Here is a 19,796-nt window from a genome sequence, read left to right on the forward strand (position 1 = left end):
TCAAATAAATTACTACATCACAGTTTGAATTCTTAAGAGTATGTGTTGGAACAAAATGTGTTTAACTTTACCCTTTAAGAGTTTTGATGATAACAAGGTATTAAAAATTGTCAATTGGATATGTTAATATTTGTTCAAGTGTACATGACCATAGTAGACAAAAATTTGAAATCTTAAATAGGTTCTGGAAGAACAAAAGAGAGCAAAGGAATCAACAAAATGGAAGCTTGAAGCATCTGAAGAGAAGTGCTCTTGAAGTAAAAGTGATCCTGAAGTGATGACGTCATCAGAAGCAAGTTCATCAGAAACAACTCATCAGAAGCAGAAGATCCCAGAAACTAAAGTTCATCAGGAGATGCAAGACTTAAAGCTTCAAAGGTTGTTCAATGGATTTAATCTTGTCTAAGCATTGCAGAAGACTGGAAGAGTGAAACAACAACTATTTTGAAAGGATTTGAAAGCATTGGATGCTTATTCTTTGAAGAGCGTTGACAAAGTACAATTGTACGGTGTACAACCACTATCTCCACTACTCAGTTTGTATCTCTGCTATAAGACAAGGAGAACAGCTCCGCCTGCAACAATGTTCATACATACTGGGAATGGATTTGAAATTGATCCTTCATAGGACAATAACCCTATCATGCAAAAGATCATTGGTGATTGATCAAAACTTCAAACGACTCTATTTTGATGTGCTGGCAATTCACAACGTCTCTTTCACACCTCTATATAAAGGAGTGAAGACTTAGGGAATGACAAGGACTTAACAACAATTTACAAGAGGCAAAACCCTGCTAAAATTGTTCTGCAATCAAAAGTTCACTTAGAATTTCTTATCAACTTTCATATCTTAGAAATTCTAGAATCTTAAGAGTCTGTATTTGATTTCTATTGTGAACACCACTGATTGTAACTCCATCACATAATTTTCACTTTCACTTTGAATCCTCAAATTTCCAGAAGCATATGTATGTACTATATATAATATGCAAATTATGCATTACTAAGAGCTTTTTTATATTAAATTACATAATCTACAATTCTTCAACTTTAGTCTTACCTATGCATGAATGGCCGATACCATTACCACTCCACCGTTTTCTAATATCTACATATGATGCTGCAGACTTGAATTTGTTTCTAATATCATCATGTGAAAGTGCAGTGACTTGTTATGAAATATTGACGATCGGGAAACAGTCTATACTGATTGTTAGATCTTGAGTTATTGGTGTTTATTTCATTCCATATGTTTCTTTATTTATGCTTAGAACTTGTATAAATTATCCAATAGTATAAATTATTCAATAAGAGTCAGATCATGATATTTTGCTATAAGACAAGAATATCAATTTAATTTTTTTCAATTCATAATCGTGGCCCATGTGTATGTATTTACTCTAATTGATGATAATGTTTTAAGAATAAAGAAACAAAGTAGAACGAAAGTGTTAGGAAGAGACTACCAAGCATGCTGTTTCAAAGATGTCCCACATCAGTTGTTCAAGAAAGCAAGTGAAAGGATGTGATATATAAAAGCATAAGCGAGTTCATCTTTTAACTCATACCTTATTCGACCTTTTGGCTAAGATCAAATGTAGTATCTGTTCTTATCAGTAGTTTAATATCTGATTAGTGGCCCAATGGGTCACAACAGTATTAAATTACTTTTTTGAGGGGGAGAGACAATTTCAATAGCTTGCTATTGGATTTCTGTGTTGCTTATGTGTTACACTATTACATTGGTTGGTGAACCCCACCAATTCAAGTTCAAATTTATTTATAATCATTACTTTGCTACATGGTTGTACATTATGTTGATATTTACTGATGCGAATCTGGGCATTTAAATGATTGTATTTTTTTATTTATATGTTCACGAAAAGTATACCATTAGATCAATTGAAACCCGTTCCTCTTTGCATTCATGTATCGGTTTCCTGCCTCGACCTAACTTGCATGCTACGAGTCACGCTTTGTGCCATTGAAGGAATTTCATAATGTCCAGCCTTGTCACAACTTTGGCGCACTAAGGAGCTGTGTGTCGCGAAAGTCAGTTACGGAAGTGGTATGAGCCATGCGTCGCGCCATTGAAAGGATTTTAGAATGTCCAGCCGCATCACAACTCACGTCGCACACTAAGGATTTCACTCTGGGATATTGTACTTTGACATTTTCCTCTCGTGAAAGGCAATTTTTAAATTTAAAAAAAAAAAAAAAAAACGAAAAAAGAAGAAGATAAAAACACTGTTGGAGCTCTCACTTATTTCAAAACTCTTTTTTTTTAAACGACATAATTTATTAAACCTCCAAATTTATACGAGCTGTACAAATTGGGGTACTGCAGAAACAAAAAACCACCACCACACTTGCCTAAAAGCGAAACTGTATAACAGAATGGTGAATATTAAGAACCTGTTTGCAGTACAGACGCAAGGCAACAGCAGACCACTACAAAAAACACACCCAAAAAGTCCCAAAAACCTCTAAAACTGCCCCTATTTTCTAAGCAAACAAGCTTTGGGGTTCCAACTCCAATCGTAGAAGAGGCAAGGAGGATCACTCTTTAGTCTAGATAAAACCCATCTCCAAGAGAGAACCTTAACTTCCTCGACAATATCTTCCGGCTCCTTAATAAGATTATTAAAAATTCTATCATTCCACACTTTCCAAATCATCCAAAGAGAGGCATGCCACACCAACCAATACCCTTTACGAAGTCTTTTCTTCTCAATATCACCACTCCAACATTCAAATTGTTGAAACAAAGATTGGGGTGCATTGAAATTGATCTCTAACCAACCACACACCAATGACCACACTTGAAATCCTCGCAAACTGCATTTTCTGTTCTCACAGTTCATTACTCATTTCTCACATCTTCTACGTCATGGATTTGGTTTAAAAACAATTAATCTCCACAGAGATTAATTACAGAGAACATGTGAAGAAGGAAAATATGAAAATGCATATGTCTTAGTTAGAAGGAGAGCTTAAGAAGAAAGAAGAAGAATTAAGTGCTATGAAAAAGAATCACAAGATTAGTTGCAACTATACATATGAATTTTCCCTCAGGACACCTAGTTCTTCTACTTAGGCAACTGTTTAGATGTTTTAAATAAAAAAAATGCATTAGATAAGTAGTTATTGTGTTGCATATTAGGACACGATAAATGATAGCATCACATTTATGAGTGTTGTGATGACCAGAAATCATATAGGGTTTTTAGTGTCAATAAAGTTTTGAAAAGAATTCAACGGAAAGGCATAAATGAGCAAAAAACAGAAAAATGACCTTGAAACATGTCAAATCACCCATACCAGACAACTATGTGGTCGTGTTATATTTTCCTACAAGATATATAAGTGATTTCTTTGGAGATAGTCATTACGGATGTTTCAGTGAGTAGAAATGGGACAAAGAATGAAAACAATCAGAAGGGTCGGCCTCAACCTAAGTTTCATGTTACGAGTCACGCCTCGCGCTATTGAAAGAATTTCATAATGTCTAGCCTTGTCACAACTTGCGCTCGCACTAAGGAGCGGCGTCTCGCGAAAGTCAGTTACGGAAGTGGTACGAGCCACGTGTCGCGCCATTGAAGGAATTTCAGAATGTCTAGCCTTGTCACAACTCGCATCGCGCACTAAGGAGCTGCCTGTCGTGAAAGTCAACTACGGAAGTGGTGGAGTACAAATAGAAATTATTTCCCTTTGGCTTATTGGGTCATCGTCCAACCTCGTCACAAGTTCACAACTCGCGTGGCGCACTTTGATTTTACTATGGGTTATTGTACTTTGACATTTTCCTCTCGTGAAAGGCAGTCTTTAAATAAATAAAAAAACAAACAAAAGAAGAAGAGGATAAAAACAGTGTTGGAGTTCTCTCCTTTATTTCAAAACTCTCTTCATTTTCGCAAATTGCATTTTCTGTTCTCACAGTTCATTACTCGTTTCTCACATCTTCTCGTTATGGATATGGTTTCAAAACAATTAATCTGCACAGATATTAATTACAGAGAACAAGGGAAGAAGGAAAATATAAAGATACATATATCTTAGTTAGAAGGAGAGCTTAAAAAGAAAGAAGAAGAATTGAGTGCTATGAAAAAGAATCACAAGATTAAAAAAGGATTAGTTGCAACTATACATATGAATTTGACCTCAAGACTCAAGTGGCAGTGAGGGTGCTGCACCTCGTTCTTCTACTTAGGCAACTGTTTATTAGATGTTAAAATAAAAAATGCACAAGACACGGTAAATGATAGCATCACATTTATGAGTATATTGTGTAGTGTGCCTAAGTCATGAAATGACTAATAATGTTAGAATCCAAGGATTTCAGTTTTTCAAAATGATATGATAGATACACGTTACTTCAACATCAATAATCTTCACAAACCAATTTACTCCAACTTTCGTATAGTAGAAAGTTTCTTCGATTAAAAAATGTATATTCGTTTGTCTTCAAACCCGTCTCCTTCCCCTTCTCGACTCAGATTGTTCATGTTCATCTCAAAACCAGATACTGCTATTTCCCAATTTATGTCATGACTGTTGGATTTGGACATGCACGACCATACAGCATGGCCTTGCAATCATATATAGCTGACATATATGTGGTAGCCTCAGCTACTTTTAAATAAATTCTACTTTTATTCAAATACCTTCCAATCAATTTCAGCAACAATATGTTAGTTTGCTTCAAAATCAAAATATTCATCATCCACCACAGCCTTTTTATGGTTATTATGAATATGGTGGAGCTAAGCAAGAACAAGTATTCTACCCACAACAGCAGCATGCAAATGCACCTCCTTAGTACCAATCTATGACCACTGCAGTTGCTGCTTCAACAATGACAGATGCTTCAAAACAATTTCCCATGGACAATATTCAGCAGCCAAACAACATTTCTAAGGAAGCATAATTTGATTCGGAGAAATATTTGTCGCATGATATTGAGGGTTTATTAGACTTCCTGTTCACTCTTTAGTGATCAATGACACATGATCATAGTATATTCCAGTCTAGTTTTTCACATGCTATTGGACTTCCTGTTCAACTTTAGTTTTACCTTTGCATTAATGGCCGCTACCATTACCACTCCACCGTTTTCTAATGTCTGCATATGATGCTGCATACTTGACTTGATTGTTTCTAGAAGTGCTGCAAATGCAGTCACTTTTTATGAAATATTGACGACTTATTGTTAGATCCTAAGCTATTGTTGTTTCTTTCATTCCTTATGTTTCTTAATTTATGCTTAGAACTAGTATAAACTATCCATTATGATTAGTTCATTAGCAGTATTTTGATCTCTGAGGGGGGATCAGCCATAAAAAAAAAACACAAGAAATAAATTGCTTAACCTGCAACAAAGGCATAAATTATTTTGCAGAAACTTTATTTTTCAAATAAATTCCTGTTTGAAATTGATTAACCAAAACTGTATATGTTTAATTTGCCAAAATGTCTACATTATTAAAAACTCCACAAAACAATAGCTGTCTGTAGTGATCCTTCTACATCACAGTTAGAATTCTTAAGAGCATTTTGTCATACAATTCTAACAAACACACACAATAGTGGCACTCAAAAACAAATGAATGAACACAAAGATGAAAGATATAATACCCTTAGCCGGTTAGCCCATCAACAAAAGCAAGGAATAAGATAAGAATCCGATCATGATATTTTGCTTTAAGACGAGAATATCAATTTAATTTTTGGCAATTCACCATGTGGCCAATGTGTATGTATCTACTTTGATTGATGATAATGTTTTAAGAATAAAGAAAACAAAGGAGGAAAAAAGTTTACCAAGCAAGCTATTTCAAAAAAGTCCTACATCGGTTGTTCATGAAAGCAAGTGAATGGATGTGATATATAAAACCATAAGCGAGTTCATCTTTCAATTCATACATTTCTCGGCCTTTTGGCTAAGATCAAGTGTAGTATCTGTTCTTATCAATTTAATATCTGAGATGTGGCCCAATGGGTCACTACAGTATTAAATTACTTTTTTGAGGGTGAGAGGCCATTTCAATAACTTGCTATTGGGCTTCTCAAGTGTCACCTATGTGTTGCACTATTGCATAGGTTGGTGCACCCCACCAATTCAAGTTCAAATTTTTAACCATTGTATGGTTATGCATTATGTTGATGTTGTTGTTGATTTAATCTGGGCATATATAAAATATATATCAAAATGCATGGTGTTGATAGAAGTTCTATTTTTCTTCTCTCAATTTGTAATTAAAACAAATAGAACAACAAAGAGTGTATGTTCTTGCACAAAGAGATATTAGAATCTCACAAAGCAAAGGTTCAACTTCTGGTATTCCACATTACATTGTGCAAATTGTTAGCACTTGTGTTTTTGGATATTCTCCTCATGATATCCATCTTCATTGTGGTTGGTTTGCTTCTACAAGAATAATCAATCAATCCTAGATTATTCAAGAGACTCTCTTATGGTTGGTTTGGTGAATGGAGGGAAGCCTTTACTTATGGGGAATGTTAAACAGTGCCTCCAAGAGCATTGGTTAAGTATCCAAAATAAGAAAGTTTTCACAAAAAAATAGTGTAATCATTATTTAGTCAAAAATAACATCTTACATTTCCAAGACAAAATTTCTAGTTATGGGTTCCTTAACCAATGCCCCGGGGGCACTGATTAATAAGACCCTTTACTTATAGCCAGATTATTAGATTCACTTATTCTAATTCCGTTATGAACCCTCTTGCATTCAAGTCTGCTAGATTTTCCTGAGTCCAAAATACAATTCCAAAAGAATAAGAAGAATACTACATAGAGTTCAACAAATCAGTATAGGCCCTTATTTATCCAACACCTTTCATATGCAGAGGAGCATAACTATAATTCCAATCAAAGTGACGTGGTTTCTGGGCAGAATTGTAATTTCAATCAAAGTGACATGGCTTCAAGGTAGAGCCGTAATTTCAATGCAAGTGACATGGCTATAAAGCATAACCCTGATTCTTATCCAAACCACGTGGCTTTACACCAAAACCGTAACTCCAAATCAAATGACGTAACGATAAAGCACAACCCAAATTCCAATGCAAGTCACGTGGTTTCACATCGAAAATGTAAATTCATGTGAGAAGTTTTGAGATTACGTTTTCATGAGTAAGAATCGTACCAAACAAGCCATGATTTACAGGTGTCACGTTTTGTGCGCCAACGATAAACGCTAAACTTGTTGATTAAGTTATTAATTAAATTATTATTCAAACCAATATAATAAGTTATTATCATTATTATCAATATATATAGACATGTATTGATATATGATTTTTAGTCATGGTGAGAAGATTAGTGTACTAACAATATTATACTATTATATAGTTTCCTTTTCACTTCATCATTATATATGCTTCAACAGTTCATGGGTCATTCTCTTTCCCTATGGAACTCTGAATCCTAACCTTCTTCACTCTCTCCTCTCCAACCAACTCGCCTCCATGTACTCTCTCTCTCCTCCACCACAGGTACTCTCTCTCCCTCTTTCTCTCTTCCATCACTTCACAACTGTTCCATTTTTTTTCTGGGTTTTCATTTTTCACTGGCTGTTTGATTCTTTTTGTTTCTTTTATGCTTTGAATATTATTATTTTTTGGTTTATGAATTTTTTTTTTGTGTTAACCCTCCGGTTCCGATGGAAGGGTCTGGTAACCCACCGGAGCCATGGTCTGGTAATCAAGAGTTCGGCCGTCAGGTAAGTAACGAGACCAAATGGATTTACAATTCTACTTAAAGAGAAAAAAAGAATGCTCTTTTTCACAGAAAATGGGTTTTTAAATTAATTTTATACTAAATTTTTTGTAGTATGTACTAACTATGTAAGGTATAATGGTAACAATGTTTTAATGGTAAACCTATATTTTTAATGAGTTAGGTCAGCAACAAACTCTTTCCAACACACATTTTATTTATTAAAATTTATATCGACCCCATTCAATTTATGTGAGTCTAGAAAATTTAATGAAATTCATTAAGATTTTTGTAGTAATAAGACTCATTTAAATTTCAACCAATAAAAATGTGTAAGTAGAAAAATGTTGTTAGCACTCCTATATAGTGCGCTTCATTTGGTCTGAAGACATATAAACCATTAGAAAAAGATTGAATTTTTTACATTATTATAAATCATGTGACATTATATTTTCATCCAACAATAGCCGGTTAGCCCATCAACAAAAGCAAGGGATAAGATAAGAATCAGATCATGATACTTTGCTTTAAGTCAAGAATATCAATTTAATTTTTGGCAATTCATCGTGATGGCCTAGGTGTATGTATTTACTATGATTGATCATAATGTTTTAAGAATAAAGAAATTTATATGAAAAGATATCAAAGATAAAGGAGGAAGAAAGTGTTTTAGGAAGAGAGTCTACCAAGCAATTCAAAAAAAGTCCCACATCGGTTGTTCAAGAAATCAAGTGAAGAGATGTGATATATAAAAGCATAAGCGAGTCCAACTTTCAACTCATACCTTTCTCGGCCTTTTGGCTAAGATCAAGTGTAGTATCTGTTCTTATTAGTTTAATATCTGATTAGTGGCCCAATGGGTATTAAATTTTTGAGGGGGAGAGGCTTTTTCAATAGCTTGCTATTGGGCTTCTCAAATTTTGCCTATGCATTGCGGGTTGGCGAACCCTACCAATATTAGTTCATTTTTTTTTAGAAATGCTAGAGACATTTTCTTTCTATCAATTTCTTTAACACTCGTACTTCTATAAAAAAAAAAAAAAAATTGCATTGAAAATAGTGTTTTTTAAACTTACCGCAGTTTGATCACCTGTTTCAAAATATTGTTTCTATATTTGTCAGCATTTCCCTTTTTTTAGGTGAACATTAAGATTGTCTTAGTGTCGCCAATTAAGCTATTTTTAAATAGATGGATAAAAAAATGCAATTAAGGTAATTTTTTAGGGCAAAATTGTGAGTTTGATAAAATAGATGGATCGAAAAGTGGCATCAATTGGTGTTGAACATGCCACATTTAGCGAATCGATGCGTGAAATAATCAGTTAGATTGATACAATTGTTAAGTGACGAACGTGAATAAGATATATATGTTCGGTTTAATTGTTAGAGAAAATCTTGAAAGAGTTGTTTCCCTTCACTAAGTGGCATGAGTTTATGAATAGACACTTTTAAGACACAACATAACAAGAATTCATGATGTTCATAGAGAAGAAATAATAGTCACAGGAAATGGGGATTTGTATTGCAACCTTGTTAAATTAATTTGTACTTAAGAAAGATAGTTCTCAAGTTTGATAATTAAAAGATACAAAAGTGAGTTAATTTCTAAACGTTTTGAAGTATGTTCTAAGGTGTTAGTATAATATGATAGGTAATAAAAATAAATGATCCTAGTGTGTTAATTCAAACTTTATTGTAGAATATAAAATTTAATTCAAACTTTATTGCAAAATATAAGAGTATTGATAAATTCAACACAAGAGAATTTATACTAGTTCATCTAATGTGGGATAGACACAGTCCTCATCTTTGATGAGATTTTTCATCATGGTAATTGAAAAACATTCACAACAGCTGCACCTAACACTTCTACCACTTAAAACATTTTACAACTTGTATTGTTTAGCCTCAATAGACTTACACACTTTTCTTCTAAGTCACATAGGACTATACAACAGTTTCGCTCACTAAAACTCATGGAAACTTTCTTCTAAGTCATAGTGAAATTTTTACAACTTGTATTCTTTAGTCTCGACGAGTATTCTAATTTCAGTTCTTAATTGCAGCATTATGCAAGTTTTGGTGAAACCGTAAGACTTTTTGAAATTGTTGATATGCAAGTTTGAGATATCTCATATCTTTGCATAAGGGAATGTCGAATGCCAAAAATAGAATTATGTGTTTTACACTGACAGTGAAACTGAAGGAAGAGTTTCTGTGACTTGATTTTATGAATTCAATTACCTAAATTGTTAGTAAAAAAAAATAAAAATGGTAGCACCATTCTTATACTATCCTCTTGTAAATTCCAGATTTGCGAACATTTTCAGTAAAGTTTGAATAATCTAGAAGTCCATTTCCCCTACGATTCTATTAAACAGAATGCTTCCTTTTGAATGTAAGAAAGTTTGACACCCTTCAATGTTTCTGATTAAATATACTTCCTTGCCTCATATAATGTCTTAACATCAGCCACGAACGATCTTATAAAAGTAATAACTAATGAGCATGTTTTGCAGGTGTATGATTGGATGAACAATAGACCAGAGAGGTTTAAAATATCTGCAAGTGACGCTGTGATTCAGTTAGATCTAATCGCAAGAGTTCACGGAGTTTCTAGTGCAGAAGGTTTTTTTCTGAACCTAACCAATGATTTAAAAGACACAAGAGGACGTAGGGTGCCCTCTTGAATGCATATGTTCATTCTAGAACAAAAGAGAAGGCAGAATTTTTACTCGACATAATGAGTAAAAGTAGTACTTAATACATTCACTACCGTTTAATTTAATGATGACTCTGTACATGAACTTTAATGAAAGAAAAGAGAAGATGGAACAAGTTTTGAACAGAAGTCGAAGAATCCTACCATTATTTCTAATTGGAGTACATTTAGTACAATGGCCGCAATGTATATTAAGATGGAACTGTATGAAAAAGCACACGAGTGCTTAAAAAAGGTCGAGGGTAGAATATTAGGCCGAGATAGAGTACCTTTTCATTATCTCCTGAGTTTGTATCGAAGTGTTGGAAACAAGGACGAAGTTTTACCATGTGTGGAATAACTATAAATCAATGTTTCCAAGTATACCTAACTTGGGATACCATGCTGTTATGTCTTCTCTTGTAAGAATGAACGATATGGAGGGGGCAAAAAAAACTTTACGAGGAATGGGTTTCTGTAAGGTCGTCTGATGATTCTAGAATAGGAAACCTTCTCATATGTTGGTGTCTTAAGAAAGGCAAATCTGATAAAGTTGAATTTCTTTGAGCATATGACTGAAGGTGGTGAATGTCCAAATTCGACTACATGGGAGCTTCTTTCTGAGGGTCATATTTCCGAAAGGAGAGTTTATGAGGTGCTTTCGTTCTTGGAAAAAGGTTTTATGACTCGTGATTCAAAGAATTGGAAAGCCAAGCCAATAAAATTGGCCGCATTCCTTAAGCTTTGTGGAAGACGAAGACGACATGGAGAGCGCCAAGGTTTTAATTCAGCTAAATTTAGTTGAACAACCATTTCTATTTCGACCCTTTAGCAGACACAAGAAATAAATTGCTTCTCCTGCAACAATGACATAAATTATTTTGTAGAAACTCTATTTTTCAAATAAATATCTATTTGAAATTGATTAACCAAAACTGTATAAGTCTTAATTTGCCGAAATGTTTACATTATTAAAAACTCCACAAAACAATAGCTGACAATAGCTGTCTGCTACATCACAGTTTGAATTCTTAAAAGAGTATTTTGGAATATAATACTAACAGACACACACAACAGTGGCACTCAAAAACAAATGAATGAACACAAAGATGAAAGATATAATAGCCTTAGCAAGTTAGCCCATCAACAAAAGCAAGGGATAAGAAAAGAATAAGATCATGATATTTTGCTTTAAGACAAGAATATCAATTTAATTTTTGGCAATTCATCACGATGGCCTATGTGTGTGTATTTTTACTCTGATTGATGATAATGTTTTAAGAATAAAGAAATCAAAGAAAAAGGAGGAAGAAAGTCTACCAAGCAAGCTGTTTCAAAAAAGTCCCATATCGGTTGTTCAAGAAAGCAAGTGAAGGGATGTGGTATATAAAAGCATAAGCGAATTCATCTTTCAACTCATACCTTTCTCGGCCTTTTGGCTAAGATCAAGTGTAGTATCTGTTCTTATCAGTTTAATATCTGATTAGTGGCCCAATGGGTCACAACAGTATTAAATTACTTTTTTGAGTGGGAGAGACCATTTCAATAGCTTGCTATTGGGTTTCTCAAGTGTCGCCTATGCTTTGCACTATTGCATTGGCTGGCACACCCCTCCAATTCAAGTTCAAATTTTTTATTCTAATTAATCACTTTGCTACATGGTTTTGCATTATGTTAATGTTTTTTTGGGCATGTTCGTATTTTAGTTATTTATAGGCAAAATTACACTTTTAGTACCTTAACTTAATTTTTATATACATTTTCAAGCTTCAAATCTAATATTCTTATGCAAACATAGACGAGGATCATAGATTTGAAGATTGAAAGACCATAAGAAAATAAAATCATGAATTCTAAGCTTAAAAATTCATATGAAAATGGACAAAAAGGACCAAATTGAAATGAAAAAAAGATAAAGGACTAAACTGTTACCTGAAATTAAGTTAAGGGATTAAAAGTGTAATTTTGCCTTATTTATATGTTCACGAAAAGTATACAATTAGATCAATTGAAATAATCCCTCCTTATTTATCTCTTCCCTCCTTCCTCTTTGCATTCAGGTTTCGGTTTCCTATCAACTTCTCAATTTATGATTCAAAGCCATTCACATTATTATGTCTCCTCTAAATCCAACCTTCAGAAGTCAGAACTAATTAATCCAACCTATATAAAGCATTATAGGTTTGTTGTTGATGACCAGAAATCATATAGGGTTTTTAGTGTCATTTTAGAATCATGTTAAAGTTCAAGTAGCAAGTTTATTATGTTTCAATAATGTTTTATACCAGACGACTATGTGGCTGTGTTATATTTTCCTACAAGATATATCAATTGATTTCTTTGGATATAGTCGTTACGGATGTTTGAGTGAGTATAAATGGGACAAGGAATGAAAATCAATCAGAAGGGTCAGCCTCAACCTAAGTTGCATGTTACGAGTCACGCTTCGCGCCATTGAAAGAATTTCACAATGTCTAGCCTTGTCACAACTTTGCGCACACTAAGGAGCTGTGTCTCGCGAGTCAGTTATGGAAGTGGTACGAGCCACATGTCGCGTCATTGAAGGAATTTCAGAATGTCTAGCCTCGTAACAACTCGCGTCACGCACTAAGGAGCTGCCTGTCGTGAAAGTCAGTTACGGAAGTGGTGGAGTACAAATAGAAGTTATTTCCCTTTGGCTTATTAGGTTATCGTCCAACCTCGTCACAAGTTCACAACTCGCGTAGCGCACTTTGATTTCACTATGGGTTATTGTACTTTGACATTTTCCTCTCGTGAAAGGCAGTCTTTAAATAAATAAATAAACAAACAAAAGAAGAAGAGGATAAAAACAGTGTTGGAGTTCTCTCCTTTATTTCAAAACTCTCTTCATTTTCGCAAATTGCATTTTCTGTTCTCACAGTTCATTACTCGTTTCTCACATCTTCTCGTTATGGATATGGTTTCAAAACAATTAATCTGCACAGATATTAATTACAGAGAACAAGGGAAGAAGGAAAATATAAAGATACATATATCTTAGTTAGAAGGAGAGCTTAAAAAGAAAGAAGAAGAATTGAGTGCTATGAAAAAGAATCACAAGATTAAAAAAGGATTAGTTGCAACTATACATATGAATTTGACCTCAAGACTCAAGTGGCAGTGAGGGTGCTGCACCTCGTTCTTCTACTTAGGCAACTGTTTATTAGATGTTAAAATAAAAAATGCACAAGACACGGTAAATGATAGCATCACATTTATGAGTATATTGTGTAGTGTGCCTAAGTCATGAAATGACTAATAATGTTAGAATCGAAGGATTTCAGTTTTTCAAAATGATATGATAGATACACTTTACTTCAACATCAATAATCTTAACAAACCAATTTACTCCAACTTTCGTGGAGTATAACTGTTGTGAGATCATGAATTTCACCTGGTGAGTCATCCTTAATACATTTATATAATATATTCCTCGTTTCTTCGATTAAAAGATATTTATACCTCCTCAACGCAGATTGTTCCTATTCTTCTCAAAACCAGATACTGATGTTTCCATGGGTAATGATCACTTTGATAATCATGTGTGGTTTGTGGAAGCTCTGAACAAATCAGGGATTCTCTCTCGTGTTGTTTCTGTTTCTGCTGCGGTTGTGGATAACTGCCTCCTCAACCTTGATGATTATGATGTTAGTGCTTCAATCAATGATGAAAATACTAATAATGTTAAAAAGGAGCATTTGATTGATGTTGACTATTCAGTTCTTGTGGATGATGATGATGAGGAGGAGGAAGAGGAGGAGGAGAACATGTTTAATTAATCAGTTGCTAATCTTCCTGAAATTCGAGTTCGTGTTGATCATGATGACGATGGTAGCGGGGCACGAATAGAGGCTTGTAATTGAACAGCATCAGGATAAGAACTTTGATGATGTGAAAGGGGTGAACATTGTCAAATGTTTCAAAACAGTTATCTATAGACAACATCAGCAGCCAAACAACAATGCTAAGCAAGCATAATTTGATTCGGAGAAATATCTGTCGCATGATATTGAGGGTTGAATGGAATTCTTGTTCACTTTTTAGTGATTAATGCATATGATATTTCTTTCTGTACAAAAAAAAAAATTAAGTCTAATATCCACACCCCACTTAAATAAAAAAATATATATGTTATTTCTTTTTTTTTTCGGTATATGTTTGAGTTTTTTTTAGACTCTAATTCTCCTTTCTAGACATAAATATGTTGCTATCAAAGCAGCCCCAATTTGTATAATTAGTCAATTTAGAAAGTTATTTCATTAAAAGAATCACAAGTATCATTTTTTTCCGCAATTCGTTTTCTCCTTTCTCACAACGGAGTGACAAATCCAAACGACACCGTTTGGTAAATTTCACCTCTCTTTCACTTATTAATTTTTTATTTCGTTTCATGTTTAGAAGTTCTATTGATTATGATTTTTTTAATAAAAGCTTAACTACACAAAAATTCCGTTATTATTTTTCGGGAGCCTATTTTAAAAAGAGAGTCGAGTCTCATATTTTATAGGAATGGCTCCGACCTCACCCTAACAACACCAAAAGCAGCAACATCAATTTTAGCAACAATATGTGAGTTTGATTCAACATCAAATTATTCATCATCCACCATAGCCTATTTATGGTTATATTATGAATATGATGGAGCTAAGCAAGTACAAGTATATACACAACAACAGCATGCAAATGCACCTCCTCAGATCTTGAGTTATTATTGTTTATTTCATTCCGTATGTTTCTTTATTTATGCTTAGAAGAACTAGTATAAATTATCCAACAAGAATCAGATCGTGATATTTGGCTTTAAGACAAGAATATCAATTTAATTTTTTGACAATTCATCATGATGGCCTATGTGTGTCTATTTACTCTGATTGATGATAATAGAGGAAGAAAGTGTTAGGAAGAGTCTACCAAGCAAGCTGTTTCAAGAAAGTCCCACATCGACTGTTCAAGAATGCAAGTGAAGGGATGTGATATATAAAAGCATAAGCAAGTTCATCTTTCAACTCATATTTTTCTTGGCCTTTTGGCTAAGATCAAGTGTAGTATCTGTTCTTATCAATTTAATATTTGAGAAGTGGCTCAATGGGTCACACAGTATTAAATTACTTTTTTGAGGGGGAGAGGTTCAATAGCTTGCTATTGGGCTTCTCAAGTGTCGCCTATGTGTTTCACTACTGCAAATGTGGGTTCACCCACCAATTCAAGTTCAAATTTTTAACCATTATGTGGTTGTGCATTTTGTTTTTGACTTACTCTGGACATATATCAAATATATATCAAAATCCAAGGTGTGGATAGAAGTTCTATTTTTTCTTCTCTCAATTTGTAATTGATTAAAACTAATAGAACAACATAGAGTGTATGTTCTTGCACAAAGAGATATTAGTATCTCACAAAGCAAAGGTTCAACTTCTGGTATTCCACAATACATTATGCAAATTGTTAACAGTTGTGTTTTTGGGTGTGCTCCTAATGATATCCATCATCACTGTGGTTGGATTGTTCAAGAGACTCTCTTATGGTTCGTTTGGTGAATGGAGGGAAGCCTTTACTTCTAGCCAAATTATTAGATTCACTTATTCTAATTCCCTTATGTGCCCTCTTGCATTCAAGTCTGCTAGATTTTGCTGAGTCCAAAATACAATTCCAAAAGAATAAGAAGAACACTACATAGAGTTCAACAAATCAGTATAGGCCCTTATTTATCCACAACCTTTTATATGCAGAGGAGCATAACTATAATTCCAATCAAAGAGACGTGGTTTCAAGGTAGAACCGTAATTTCAATGCAAGTGACATGGCTTCAAAGGATAATCATAATTTCAACCCAAGTGACATGGCTATAAAGCATAACCCTGATTCTTATCCAAACCACGTGGCTTCACACCAATCCGTAACTCCCAACCAAATGACGTAACGACAAAGCACAACCCAAATTCTAATGCAAGTCGTGTGGCTTCACATCGGAAATATAAATTCATGTGAGAAGTTTCGAGATTACGTTTTCATGAGTAAGAATCATACCAAACAAATCATGATTTACAGGTGTCAGGCTCTGTGGGCCAACGATAAACACTAAACTTGTTGATTAAGTTATTAATTAAATTATTAGTCAAATCAATATAATAAATTATTATCATTATTATCAATATACATATGACATGTATAGATATATGATTTTTAGTCATGGTGAGAAGATTGGTGTATTAGCAATATTATACTATTATATAGTTTCCTTTTCATCCATTCATCGTTCATATATGCTTATGGAGCTCCGAATCCTATTAGATATATGTTGGCATATAATTACTGAACAACAGTGGCACTCAAAAACAAATGAATGAACACAAAGATGAAAGATATAATAGCCTTAGCAAGTTAGCCCATCAACAAAAGCAAGGGATAAGAAAAGAATAAGATCATGATATTTTGCTTTAAGACAAGAATATCAATTTAATTTTTGGCAATTCATCACGATGGCCTATGTGTGTGTATTTTTACTCTGATTGATGATAATGTTTTAAGAATAAAGAAATCAAAGAAAAAGGAGGAAGAAAGTCTACCAAGCAAGCTGTTTCAAAAAAGTCTCATATCGATTGTTCAAGAAAGCAAGTGAAGGGATGTGGTATATAAAAGCATAAGCGAATTCATCTTTCAACTCATACCTTTCTCGGCCTTTTGGTTAAGATCAAGTGTAGTATCTGTTCTTATCAGTTTAATATCTGATATGTGGCTATTGAGTTTCTCAAGTGTTGCCCATGTGTTGCACTATTGCATGGGCTGTTGGCACCCCACCAATTTTAATTCAATTTTTTTTTTAGAAATGCTAAAAGCATTTTCTTTCTCGCAATTTCTCTAACACTTATTCCTCTATTGTGTTAAACTTGTAAAGAGACCGTCCTAAGAGAGTGTCCTTGATGCTAGTTAAGGAAACAAAATTTGCATTGAAAATAGTGTTTTTTAAAATTTTAATAGTTTGACCACAAGTTTCAAAACTTTGTTTCCATATTTGTTAGCATTTCCTTTTTTTTCCAAGGAAACATTAAGATTGTTTTATTAGACCATTCACAGCATAGCACCCTAAATTGGATGCTTACATTAAATTTGTATGTCCACATCACTTATTTTACCGTAATACTTAATAAGCACTAATTTTCTCCAACCCAACACCTTAAAAGAGATTATTAAATAGGTCCCACAAATAATTTTATATCATTACGTTTCAACAAAATTTATTTATTTTATTAAGATTTATTAATGGGACCCATGAAAAATGAAGAGAGAGAGAGAGAGAGAGGATGCTTCCATAGCCACCCTTCTCCATAGCCACCCATGTATTATACTCCATAATAGAGGTGCCTATTTAATGTGGTGTTAAATAGGTGAAGCACCCACCATTTTGGATGGTCTTAGTGTTGCCAATTAAGCTATTTTTTAAATAGATGGGTCAAAAATGCAATGAAGCCATTTTTTAGGGCAACATTTGTTTTTGTGAGTTCCATAAAATAGATGGATCTCGAAGTGGCATCAACTGGTATTGAACAGGCCACCTTTAGCGAATCGATGTGTGAAATAACCACTTAGACCAAGTGATACAATTGTTTTGTGACGAACGTGAATAAGATATATATGTTCGGTTTAAGCGTTAGAGAAAATCTTGAAAGAGTTATTTTCCTTCATTAAGTGGCATGAGTTTATGAATAGACACTTCAAAGACACAACATAACATGAATTCCTAATGTTCATGAAGAAGAAATAGTAGTCACTAGAAATGGGGTCTGTATTGCAACCCTTTTAAATTAATTTGTACTTAAGAAAGATAATTCTCAAGTTTGATAATTAGAAGATACAAAAGTGAGTTAATTTCTAAACGTTTTGAAGTATGTTCTAAGGTGTTAGTATAATATGATAGATGATAAAATTAAATGATACTAGTGTGTTAATTCAAACTTTATTGTCCCTAAAAAAAAATCAAACTTTATTGTAGAATATAAAATTGAATTCAAAATTTATTTCAAAATATAAGAATATTGATAGATAATTCAACACACGAGATTTTATACTTTTCATCTAAGTCACATGGGATTATACAACAGTTTCGCTCACTTAAACTCATGGAAACTTTCTTCTAAGTCATAGTGAAATTTTTACAACTTGTATTCTTTAGTCTCAACAAGTATTCTAATTTCAGTTCTTAATTGTAGCATTATGCAAGTTTTGGTGAAACCGTAAGACTTTTTGAAACTGTTGATATGCAAAATAGAGAAAATTCATTACTTTTTGCACTTAAGTTCTACTTTAAGCAAAACTTCTAATAGTCACTCTAGGAAAAACCGAAGTTTTAAAACTTCAACACAAGTTTGAGATATCTCATATCTTTGCATAAGGAAATGTCGAATGCCAAAAATTGAATAATGTTATATACAAAAGAATATCGATGATGGAGAATCCTGAATTGAGTTCTGCTTCTGTGTTGAATCAATGGGAGAATGAAGGCAAAAATCTCACCAATATGATAGAGCTTTGCAGGTAATTAATCAATCAATATAAACCTTTTCTTCGGTACATGTTATTCTACTTTCTATAAAGTAAAAATACATTTAAGGCTCAGTCTAGGGTGGGAGAGCTTGATAGGTCTCCCACTGTGAGAGAGTTACTTTAATGGATGGATGTTGATGACCTATGAGTATCTATGATGCACTTGACACACCTGAACTCATCTCAATAGTTTAAGATCCTACTTTATTCTCTATGTTACTGTACCTCCTCCTTCATCTCTATCCACACCGATCGGAAGGTTTTTCCATCACCATGGGACAGGAAAAAATCAGCTAACTTAAAAGCCACAAATCCATAATAATTTTTTTTTGTTCTTGCATGTTCCTTTTCTTCACTTCACGTTGCAACTTTATATGTCCATTTTAGAACCTCAAGCGAAAGGGATAATGAGATGAATAAAACCAAGCAAACATAATCTAATTTCCCAATGACCATTTTTTAAACTACAGATTCTACGATAAAAGTGGGTTTCTAAAATCAAGTCTCAAAACATTAAATATCCGCAAGTTGCGACTAAATCAGATGAATTTTACTATCAATTTGCTTTGGAATGTTTGGTTCTTGGAATTGTTCCATGTTTTTTGGTGAATAAGAATTATTCCATAAAACGGGTTTCTTCCTTTCTGCAAATCAATGCGGTGCGTGGCGACGGAGGTTGATGTAGCTAGAATTATTGAGAGAGAAAGAAATAACACGCAAGAGTTGGTAGGAGAGAGAAAGTGACGATGAAATAAAAGAAAGTATTGAGTGTTGACAGCATACAATAAGATC

General features: G+C 33.6%; 4 non-coding genes and 3 pseudogenes across 4 annotated transcripts; all 7 read left to right on the plus strand.

The window, feature by feature from the left end:
* Positions 1 to 1,567: 1,567 nt before the first annotated feature.
* On the plus strand, positions 1,568 to 1,763 carry LOC112419551 (U2 spliceosomal RNA). The gene has a single exon (XR_003009684.1). It is a non-coding gene; the product is annotated as a U2 spliceosomal RNA (small nuclear RNA).
* Positions 1,764 to 5,921: 4,158 nt separating this feature from the next.
* LOC112419545 (U2 spliceosomal RNA) lies at positions 5,922 to 6,117 on the plus strand. Its single transcript, XR_003009679.1, has one exon. It is a non-coding gene; the product is annotated as a U2 spliceosomal RNA (small nuclear RNA).
* Positions 6,118 to 8,521: 2,404 nt separating this feature from the next.
* LOC112419549 (uncharacterized) lies at positions 8,522 to 8,693 on the plus strand (annotated as a pseudogene).
* Positions 8,694 to 10,304: 1,611 nt separating this feature from the next.
* LOC11446890 (pentatricopeptide repeat-containing protein At1g02150-like) lies at positions 10,305 to 11,307 on the plus strand (annotated as a pseudogene).
* A 553-nt stretch (positions 11,308 to 11,860) lies between these two features.
* LOC112419539 (U2 spliceosomal RNA) lies at positions 11,861 to 12,056 on the plus strand. The gene has a single exon (XR_003009672.1). It is a non-coding gene; the product is annotated as a U2 spliceosomal RNA (small nuclear RNA).
* A 3,416-nt stretch (positions 12,057 to 15,472) lies between these two features.
* LOC11440370 (U2 spliceosomal RNA) lies at positions 15,473 to 15,663 on the plus strand. Its single transcript, XR_003009682.1, has one exon. It is a non-coding gene; the product is annotated as a U2 spliceosomal RNA (small nuclear RNA).
* A 1,464-nt stretch (positions 15,664 to 17,127) lies between these two features.
* LOC112419559 (uncharacterized) lies at positions 17,128 to 17,303 on the plus strand (annotated as a pseudogene).
* The last annotated feature ends 2,493 nt before the right edge of the window (positions 17,304 to 19,796 follow it).

This window comes from Medicago truncatula, chromosome 2, assembly GCF_003473485.1.
Source record: "Medicago truncatula cultivar Jemalong A17 chromosome 2, MtrunA17r5.0-ANR, whole genome shotgun sequence".
Taxonomy (NCBI): Eukaryota; Viridiplantae; Streptophyta; class Magnoliopsida; order Fabales; family Fabaceae; genus Medicago; species Medicago truncatula.